The sequence below is a fragment of the Bacillus rossius genome, chromosome 7 (genome assembly GCF_032445375.1).
Source record: "Bacillus rossius redtenbacheri isolate Brsri chromosome 7, Brsri_v3, whole genome shotgun sequence".
Lineage (NCBI taxonomy): Eukaryota > Metazoa > Arthropoda > Insecta > Phasmatodea > Bacillidae > Bacillus > Bacillus rossius.
Genome location: NC_086335.1, coordinates 72,567,948 through 72,579,136, shown reverse-complemented (window position 1 = coordinate 72,579,136; position 11,189 = coordinate 72,567,948). Strand labels below are relative to the sequence as shown.

Here is an 11,189-nt window from a genome sequence, read left to right as displayed (position 1 = left end):
CAACTGAGGTGATGAGCGCACTACATGGTTGAAGGTGACAAATACAGCTGAAGAGGGCCAGCACTAGTGTGGTTGGAGGATTGTTAGGGGTGCTAGTATGGAAGACACAGCTGAGGTGATGAGCGCTGGTCAGAGCGGCACTAGTGTGGGGCCCCAGTGTGGCAGACACAGCTGAGGTGGGCCCAGCACTAGAGTGCCGTGGAAGGGAGAGGGTAGGGGAAGAAAGCGAGACGCGCCGGGAGTCGCCGGAGAAAGCTCTGCAGTGGACGCAGCTCGTAGCGCCAGTCTCGGCGAGGAGGTGGCGGCAGCGGCACAGGACCGTCCGAGACTCTCGCCGCAGGCAGCTGGCCCTCAAGGTCAACCAACCCCGAGTGTCGTGTAACATGTGCTGCGGCGAGCCCTTCTAGCGGTCGAGGCCATGCCGCAGCGCAGGTACCCTGGACCTTCCACAGGTGAGTCTGGCTGCACCCAGTTCCAGCTCAAGCATGCCTGTCTTCGTAGTGGCCGAAGTGCTGGTGGCATTCTGTCCACCCAAGTAGTTTTGTATCTTTATAGTTAAATATATTCGTTCTTTGAACTTTGGTTTAATAATAATACAAATTATATACTACTATATCACCAATATTTTAATTTTATCTTGTTGATTTCATAAGTGCATTATTGAATTAATATATTATTACACAGACACGGTTTAAATTTATAAAACACTATTTTGTAAAACAGTAAGTTTTAATAAAATATGTTTATAAAGGTACGTATAAAGCATTATTTTAAAATTTAAAGTTATTATTTTGAATCATTAATGTTATGTTTGCATGAAATTGTGATTAAAATTATAATTAATTTACTTTGGTAACGGCGGTGAAGATATTCTATAAATTTGTATTCTACACGTGGCTTAAACTCACGCCGTACATTTCGACTCTTGTTAAACACAAGTAAGACTAGTTTATGAAGTACAAAACGTTAAATCGAATCACCAACCCCCGAAACTATTTAAAACAAGGCCTTGTCTTAGAAATTACACAAAATACCAAGCTTCGTAATATTATAGCTTTAAAAACAAAACGTAACAATAATATATTATTATTTTACCAAATTGCTTAAATTTTAGTTATTATTTGTTTTTTATGCAATTTTGATTTCTTATGACAAATTTTAAGGATTCAAGAATTATTGGGCCTTGTAGATGGTGTATTTCTGTAATTATTTCATTTGAAATAAGAATGACCACAATTTGTTGCGCATGGTATAAATTTACTCTCTCGCTCTCTCTCTCGCTCTCTCTCTCTCTCTCTCTCTCTCTCTCTCTCTCTCTCTCTCTCTCTCGCCGTTCTAACGCAGAACCGTGATAGATATGCAAACCTTTGAATTCATATTATTTAATATTCGTTGTTCGTGAAAACAAGCAGGCTAACTAACAGGCTAAAATTGAGCTTAAAGTGGATTGTATATAATTTATCTTTGTTTGGTTGCAGTAGCCTGATATGAATACAAGAGTTATAACAATGTGATCCAATTTTTTATGGAATGATAGTTTGCTATTTATATTTTTAGAAGAATAACTGATTAATGGTACATATTTCTGGACTAGGCACAGTGCATGAAAAAGTTAACATTTATAATCTATGGTATACATAAAAATATTAAAAATCACCAAATAACAGCTTTTATATAATTCGGCAATCTATATCTTATTTTGTTATAAGATATAATTTATAAAACATTTGGTATACAGAAGTATCGGATGCGATGCGTATTTGCAAGTTATTGTACCATAAATAAATTATAGCCTATGTAATAGGATAGTGTTATAACAACAAATTTTTACCAATTGTTTAAAAGTTAAATAAGGAGCTAAAATGTTCCTACATAAAATTTTTTATCCAGGTCGGTTGACACATGGATACACACAAGCAGAAAGGTTGTCTTCGCTGTTATTTTTAAACGGATAAAATATAACTATAATATTTACACAAACGTGTCTTAGATACATAAGTACTTAAGTTAAAGATAAAGGTAAATTAATCCTTCCATAAATCCACTTAGTTCGGACCAACAAATATGAACACATCGTGTCGGCTAAATCAGCAGCAAGTTATAAAAAATTAGAGCGTGTACTTATGTACCGCGCTAGAAGTTAAACTTAATTGGTGTAAAAAACCGAAATTTTTGCTCATGCAAATAATCAAAAGGAATAAAATAACGTAAGTATTGAGGTTATATTAAAAATATGGTTTGTAAAGAATAAATTATATGAAGTATTTATTTAAAATAAATACTCAGAATAATATTTATACTTTGTACTTATATTCACAGTATATAAATAGTTTCCATGATGTCGACCATTATTCAATATCAATCACTAACGTAGAATATTTAAAAGAACATACTTAATTTTTATTTGTATGCATCTTTTTTTTCATCCTGTTCAAATTATGTTACATAGTGCGCGTGCAACATAAAAATTAACTCTCATCATTTTTTCACAACGTGAGTAAAAAATGTATTACTTCAAAAATATATCTTTCGTAGAAAAAAATTATTGTGTTCTTGAAAATAATCTTGTCTAAAACTTATTTCATTTAAGAATTAAAATGCATATATTAATTATCATATAACTATCCACCGCTGCAGTAAAATGTGTGGCGAGTCTTGGCAGCGCCCCACTTGACAAGTGTCGTGCAGTGACGTCACAGACCGCTAGCCAACCAGCGTCTCTGTCACAACTGCCAGTTTCCGCGCTCTGAAAGCTGCGAGCCGGCGTGACGTCAGAGGCTAGCGTCGCATCGCCCGTCGAAAACCTATCACAATATTCACTTAAATTAATATTTATTTACTAACGAATTGATGAATCGGCCATATACTACACACAATAAGACGTCACACTATTTTTAAAGTCCCGTTCTTCAAATAATTACATTGTATTTGTTAATATTTATGTAAGGTTTTTAATTAATTATTTTTCATTTAAAATTAGTGATAAAAAGTTATAACCAAAAGAATGGCATCCCTGAATAATTTTTGCAAAGAGATCATTGCCTTAAAACAATTTTTGGATATTCACCATTGCTGGATTACTTTGTATGTCATATAAACGTTAATCTATTACATACAGTGTAATAAAAAATGGCGTATGTCCGTAAAATTAATTTAATTCAAATTAAATGGCATTATATTTTTTCATTTATTTAATTCAATCATTTAATTTATATTATCTTAAAAATCATGCTTTAATAATGTTTTCATCGCCACGACAGATTCGGAAAAATTAATATATATATATATATATATATATATATATATATATATATATATATATATATATATATTACTACCACGGCTCAGATTTTTCACAGTAATTTCAACAATAGGTATCGTCCTGGTGATAACATAACTTTTAAGAACTCCAGGTTAGATTATTCGGTTAAGCTATGCATTGAGATTCAGATTAAAGTTGTGTTTCTCTATAATCCGAGGAATAAACATGAAACTGTACTAACAGGCGACCGTTATAAACCCTAGGAAAAATATAATAAATATTTCTGAATAAGAATGTTTTAATATTTAAACAATCAACGCTGATCCTTATCCAATAGCAGAGCAATAACAGTACCGGGAACTTGTCGCTGTGACTGGGTCCAAGCGAGGACTGCAGGCTGCCTCTAGCTCATGGCTCGTACATCTTATCCAATAGCAGAGCAGTAACAGTACCGGGAACTTGTCGCTGTGACTGGGTCCAAGCGAGGACTGCAGGCTGCCTCTAGCTCATGGCTCGTACACCTTATCTAATAGCAGAGCAGTAACAGTACCGGGAACTTGTCGCTGTGACTGGGTCCAAGCGAGGACTGCAGGCTGCCTCTAGCTCATGGCTCGTACACCTTATCTAATAGCAGAGCAGTAACAGTACCGGGAACTTGTCGCTGTGACTGGGTCCAAGCGAGGACTGCAGGCTGCCTCTAGCTCATGGCTCGTACATCTTATCTAATAGCAGAGCAGTAACAGTACCGGGAACTTTTTCGCTGTGACTGGGTCCAAGCGAGGACTGCAGGCTGCCTCTAGCTCATGGCTCGTACATCTTATCCAATAGCAGAGCAGTAACAGTACCGGGAACTTGTCGCTGTGACTGGGTCCAAGCGAGGACTGCAGGCTGCCTCTAGCTCATGGCTCGTACACCTTATCTAATAGCAGAGCAGTAACAGTACCGGGAACTTGTCGCTGTGACTGGGTCCAAGCGAGGACTGCAGGCTGCCTCTAGCTCATGGCTCGTACATCTTATCCAATAGCAGAGCAGTAACAGTACCGGGAACTTGTCGCTGTGACTGGGTCCAAGCGAGGACTGCAGGCTGCCTCTAGCTCATGGCTCGTACATCTTATCCAATAGCAGAGCAGTAACAGTACCGGGAACTTGTCGCTGTGACTGGGTCCAAGCGAGGACTGCAGGCTGCCTCTAGCTCATGGTTCGTACACCTTATCTAATAGCAGAGCAGTAACAGTACCGGGAACTTGTCGCTGTGACTGGGTCCAAGCGAGGACTGCAGGCTGCCTCTAGCTCATGACTCGTACATCTTATCCAATAGCAGAGCAGTAACAGTACCGGGAACTTGTCGCTGTGACTGGGTCCAAGCGAGGACTGCAGGCTGCCTCTAGCTCATGGCTCGTACATCTTATCCAATAGCAGAGCAGTAACAGTACCGGAAACTTGTCGCTGTGACTGGGTCCATGCGAGGACTGCAGGCTGCCTCTATCTCATGGCTCGAACAACTTCCACCAACCGTTCTCGTCCGATACTCGTTGATTACTATAAAAAGTGCTGACATAATTTAACTAGGCATATTTTATTATGAAATAAATGTCTGTATTAAAAGGTTAATTTTATGTCAATGTAATTCACGTTTACGAGAACCTCTCGAAAATTATGTTTACACGATTGTTAAAAAATTATTGTTATATTATAAGTTTTGAAATTAATCAATGTAACTCATGTACTAATTTTTTCTATCTTAATTTAATCCATCACATACAAGGTAAGGAAACAACTTGGGAAATTCACTTCGGGTTCAGACTCGGTGTATTAATAGTATACTTTTAAGGTGTTCTTCCCTTAAAATAATAAAGCACATTAGCCAGCCAATTCCGAATAAAATGCCTTTGAAATTTTAGCACATTTTGAATACTAGTTAATTTTCATTTCGCAGCGACCCAGGTGGTAACATACTTGCTTTCTATCCAGACACACGGGTTTCGATTCTCGCTGTAACGTTTGTTTCGTAAACAAGAAAAAACAATTTTTTAATGCTTACAAATATAATTATTTTTTATTTATCAAAAAATCATTTTATATTACATTATATTTAAATTGCACTTATAATTCAGATTTTAAAATATAAAATGATGAGTATAATAGGGTAAAAGTTATAGATAGATCTTATGATAATTGAAAATTTAAATTTTTTTAATAAGTTTTATACTGACTTTCGTTTTGGTTTTTCAAACAAGTACTTGGATGTTTATTATCATAAGTAAATTGTTAATCCAAATTTATTATAATATTACACAATTAATAAAGATATTTACATAAAAATTTTGTTAAACATACTTTATTCAGTCAATAATAAACTGGCATGTTTGTTCAGAGCTAGCAGAGAAAAAATAATGATTAAACTAAAAAACAAATTGTGCATTTGTGGGGTAAGCAGAAAAAATAACCACATTATCCTTTTCTATGGAAAACGTAGAAATTTATTAAAAAAATCATCTGCTCAGTACAGGTAAAAACTGGTTTTAAACTGAATGGTTTTGTAACTCTTTAAATGGAACATTTTACAACTTTTAATAACATTACAATGACACGAGTAATAAAAATTATAAATTATAACTTTTTATTACAGCCATGATTATTTTATATACGACGTTTGAATTATTACAATTAATTTAAACATCAAGTAATATCTAATAAAAATATATTAAGTAATAAATGAATTAAATAATATTATTTATGTCGAAAAAAGTAATATATTTAAATAGTCGATCCTAATATATAATTATTAGAAAATATGGCCGTCAGCAAAACTGTTAACCAGAGCGTCTGGGCGTCAAGCAAATGCGTTACCAGCTGTGCAGCTGTGCCGTTGGCTAGTGTTAGAATTACCTATATATAAATGTGTTCAAATTTTCAAAGGTTTCTTTCTCGTAGTTGGCTTAACAAATGTATGATACAAATACACGGCGTCTCATCCCGAAGGGAATCTCCCAAATCGTGACCATTCCTTGATAATTATCAAAAAAATTATATCGTTGATAGCACTTAGAACTGTGGTCTATGATTCAAAGATATTTTTGCATAGGTTATTAAGGTTACTTACTCTAGTAAATATACTAAACATTTTGTTTAGCTCAAATGTGCATATTTTCATATATTTTTTGTTTAAAGGTACATGGAAACATTTAACTTTAAACGCCCACTCTTGCCTCACAAGCAATAACAATGAGCCAACAAATCTTCACCACACAAGGTCAGGTTTCGTGAATAATGAGCCCCTGCGCTCATAGACCACGACTTGAATTCAGGTGCAGTTCCGGGTCGGACACAAGGGGGCGAAGAGCCGAAATGCAATTATAATTGTCACTAGGATGTGGGTGGGACGAGGCATCTCTTGTTGCGCTCGTTGCTCTTGTAGGTCGCCGTGGTAAGACCACCCACTGTCTGCCGCTTCGTCCCCTGTCCCGCCACAGCTTTGTCCGCTGTAACGCCACAGCTATGTCCACTGTCCCGCCACAGCTATGTCCACTGTACAGCCACAGCTATGTCCGATCTCCCTCCACAGCTATGTCCACTGTCCAGCCACAGCTATGTCCGCTGTTGCGCCACAGCTATGTCCGCTGTCCAGCCACAGCTATGTCCACTGTCCCGCCACAGCTATGTCCACTGTACAGCCACAGCTATGTCCGATCTCCCTCCACAGCTATGTCCACTGTCCAGCCACAGCTATGTCCGCTGTTGCGCCACAGCTATTTCCGCTGTCCTGCCACAGCTATGTCCACTGTCCCGCCACAGCTATGTCCACTGTCCCGCCACAGCTATGTCCGCTGTTACGCCACAGCTATGTCCACTGTCCAGTCACAGCTATGTCCGCTGTTGCGCCACAGCTATGTCCGCTGTCCTGCCACAGCTTTGTCCACTGTCCCGCCACAGCTATGTCCACTGTACAGCCACAGCTATTTCCACTGTCCCGCCACAGCTTTGTCCGCTGTAACGCCACAGCTAAGTCCGCTGTCCCGCCACAGGTTTGTCCGCTGTAACGCCACAGCTTTTTCCGATCTCCCTCCACAGCTATGTCCACTGTCCAGCCACAGCTATGTCCGCTGTTGCGCCACAGCTATGTCCGCTGTCCTGCCACAGCTATGTCCACTGTCCCGCCACAGCTATGTCCACTGTACAGCCACAGCTATGTCCGATCTCCCTCCACAGCTATGTCCACTGTCCAGCCACAGCTATGTCCACTGTCCTGTCACAGCTATGTCCACTGTCCCACCACAGCTATGTCCACTGTACAGCCACAGCTATGTCCGCTGTTCCGCCACAGCTATGTCCACTGTCCAGCCACAGCTATGTCCGCTGTCCTGCCACAGCTATGTACACTGTCCCGCCACAGCTATGTCCACTGTCCCGCCACAGCTATGTCCACTGTCCCGCCACAGCTATGTCCACTGTACAGCCACAGCTATGTCCGCTGTACAGCCACAGCTATGTCCACTGTACAGCCACAGCTATGTCCACTGTACAGCCACAGCTATGTCCGATCTCCCTCCACAGCTATGTCCACTGTCCAGCCACAGCTATGTCCGCTGTTCCGCTACAGCTATGTCCGCTGTCCTGCCACAGCTATGTCCACTGTCCCGCCACAGCTATGTCCACTGTACAGCCACAGCTATGTCCGCTGTTCCGCCACAGCTATGTCCACTGTCCAGTCACAGCTATGTCCGCTGTCCTGCCACAGCTATGTCCACTGTCCCGCCACAGCTATCTCCGCTGTCCCGCCACAGCTATGTCTATTCTCCCTCCATAGCTATGTCCACTGTCCAGCCACAACTTTGTCCGCTGTCCCGCCACATCTATGTCCGCTGTCCCTCCACAGCTATGTCCGCTGTCCCACCACAGCTATGTCCACTGTACAGCCACATCTATGTCCGCTCTCCCTCCACAGCGATGCCCGCTGTCCCATCTCAGCTATGTCCGCTGTCCAGCCACAGCTTTGTCCACTGTCCCATCACAACTATGTCTGCTGTCCCGCTACAGCTATGTCCGCTGTCCCGCCACAGCTCTGTTCACTGTCCCGCCACAGCTATGTCCGCTGTCCCGGCTCTACCACCTTTCCTTGCATGGACCAGTTCTACGATATCTACCTATCGTTGAATAGGTACGTATATACCCTATCTCCGGGGCCACAACTATAAATTCTACCTATACCCTATGCCAATTCCATTCCTGGGTCACTGTAAAGTTGACTTTCTCTATCTCGTTTCCTTCCAGATGTCACTTCCAAGACACAGCCTCTATACCCTTTACTTGCCTGTACTAATTTTAGGTTCTGTGCCTCTTCCCTATTCTATTCCCGGGGCCACAGCTATGTTCTCTGACTCTACTGCATTCTATTCGCAGAGCCAGTGCAAAGATCACTTCCTCTACCACCTTCCCAGGGCCAGTGCAAAGTTCACTGCCTCTACCTTTTTTCCCCTGGGCCGCTGCAAAGTTCACTGCTTCTACCTAGGTTCACTGCTAAGTTCACTGCCGAAACTCCTGTTCCCTTTGCTATTCACCGCGTCAGTGAAAGTGGGACACTAGTTACGAGGCGTCAGTCCGCAGTCAGCTTTCCCGGCCAGTGGCGTAGCAAGGCTTTTTGCAGGGAGGATCTCTGACCTCCTCGTCATTGTCTCCTAACTACAATTCCACACTTTCTTGCAGTCTCCAACATACTGGTTTCAGATACATCGAATTTATTCGATTATTCCAGCGTTTTGTTAACTAAACAGTTTTATAAATAAGGCGAACTTATTCACTGTCATTAATTTCAACCGACGTTTTCCATCACCTAATAAATTAACCAAATTTACTTACTCTTTGCTGTCATGATAATTGTCTTTTAAGACAATTTAAAAAGCCCATTTAATTTAAAATCATAATCAACAGAATCTTTCTTTTGTTCCCTGAACAAAAATTAAAGTACTCCATCAATAGGTATCGATAAAGTAATACATAAATGTATGCACCAAGAGAGTTTATAAACACTCAAAAGTGGTTTTAATCTTGTATTTGGAATAAAAACGTATAAAAGGAGTGGTAATCATGGGAGTTACAAACGAAAATATGTACAACAGCGGTGCTTTGATTGTCTTGGTCAAATGGGTCAAGTTCCTGTAACTGATTGGGGTCAGACTAAAATCAATTGGCATAATATAACTGCATGCATGACCATAGAATACCAAAGACTAAATTTAATTACAGAAAGCTTTAAGAAAAAACATACATTCAAGAAAAAAAATAACTTATTTTTAAAATATCTTTCATGATACTTTATGTTCATAAATTGTTCAAATATTTACAAGTAAAAGTAATCATTATGATAACTATTGGTTCACTAACAAAACATGACCATGTACATGTTCAAGAAGTTACGTGGCAACAACAGGCGATACTTACAGCTCACTCACATACAAGACAAGGTACTACACAGAACATGCTAGGAAATCACTACGTGTCTCCACGCAGAATGTTTCGGCTCTCGTGAGGGATATTGCATGCTCGACCTTAGTGCCGTGTGAGAGACATGTTAGTTAAGAGGCCACTGTTTTCCGGAAAGTTTAATCACCAGACTAGATGTTATCAAATTGTATGTAAGGGGAAGCCAGTATTCTGACCTTGGCTACTTCTTTAGCTTCTTTTACTTCTTGTTACTACCGTGACCAATCGCAGATCGCATACTCATGCGGTGTTTACCATTGGCTTAGAATACACTAGATTTTCAGTTTCAGCGGTGAAACTCTATCCTATGTCCAAATATATGGCGCAATCATAGAGAGTCTATATTAGCAACTAATATTTTACTCTCTAAAGTAATAGCAAAACGAGCAGAAATTGTTTTTATATATTTTTTTAAAACAATAAAGTCTATCAAGAATTAAATAATAATAATAAAACTGTAATTACGTAACTACAAAAATCTAAGTTAGATTATAAGTAACTGTTGCAAAATGTTTTACTTATTTCGGTGATATCGAAAGTCAGTATTAAAATTCAGAATCAAGTTTGGACAAAGTTTCTGCACATTTTTTTTATTACAAAATCTTTGGCGTGGAAGATCTTTTTAAATTTTGATGTGAAAACATCTTAAGCTCTCGTTATACGGCATTTGAGAGGAAAAATTTCGTGACATTGTAACGAAGTCGATGAACGGAAATGTGATGTAAAGATAGCGGACTCACGTGTAGCAACATAAACCCGTATATAGTAACTGTCGTAACTTAAAGGGTAACAGATTCCAGAAAAAAACAGCACTTTTTTTACAAATATAATTTATTACATAAATCTTACACGTCTGCAGGAACACTTGCTTAAGTTTAAAATTTTATAAACATTATGTTACAATAATGCGATTTTTAATTAATTTTTTTTGTATTGACCCAGGATTGAACCGAGGAAGGCTATCGATCGACAAAATTAGTAATTTAATGAGTGATTTTTTGATGATTTTTGGAATTTTTCCCGAATTTCTATATTAATTATTACGAAATTTCAAGATGGCTTTCAATATGTCTTCATCGACTTACTACTGGCTGGTTGGCTAGGAAACTAAGCTGATTTTAGGACTCTTCACCATATTTTATTGAATACGAGTATTTTTAACCTAAAATTACCTTTTTGCATCAGTCAAGTATCGAACCGAGGACAGGAACTAATTGAATCAATCTGGAATTTTTCCCGGAATTATAGCTTAATAATTACTAATTTCCACGATGGCTTCCAAATTTCCAGATTGCGGGCGCCACATTAGTAAAATATTATTACAGCACTCTAGTGGATAAAAATTATACTAACATGGCAGCAGATCACTCTGGCAGACGAAAACAAGGCGGCGGCCTCCAGCAGACAACAAAATGACTGACGTGACATTATACTAGATGGCGATATA

At 39.2% G+C, this 11,189-nt stretch overlaps 1 protein-coding gene across 1 annotated transcript in view; it reads left to right on the top strand.

The window, feature by feature from the left end:
* The first annotated feature begins 289 nt into the window (after positions 1-289).
* LOC134534503 (serine proteinase stubble-like) overlaps positions 290-11,189 on the top strand; it is a 46,281-nt gene continuing 35,381 nt past the window's right edge. Inside the window, exon 1 of the mRNA XM_063372981.1 lies at positions 290-452. The gene's annotated coding sequence lies outside the window, so the exon portion shown is untranslated. The remainder of the gene's footprint in view (positions 453-11,189) is intronic.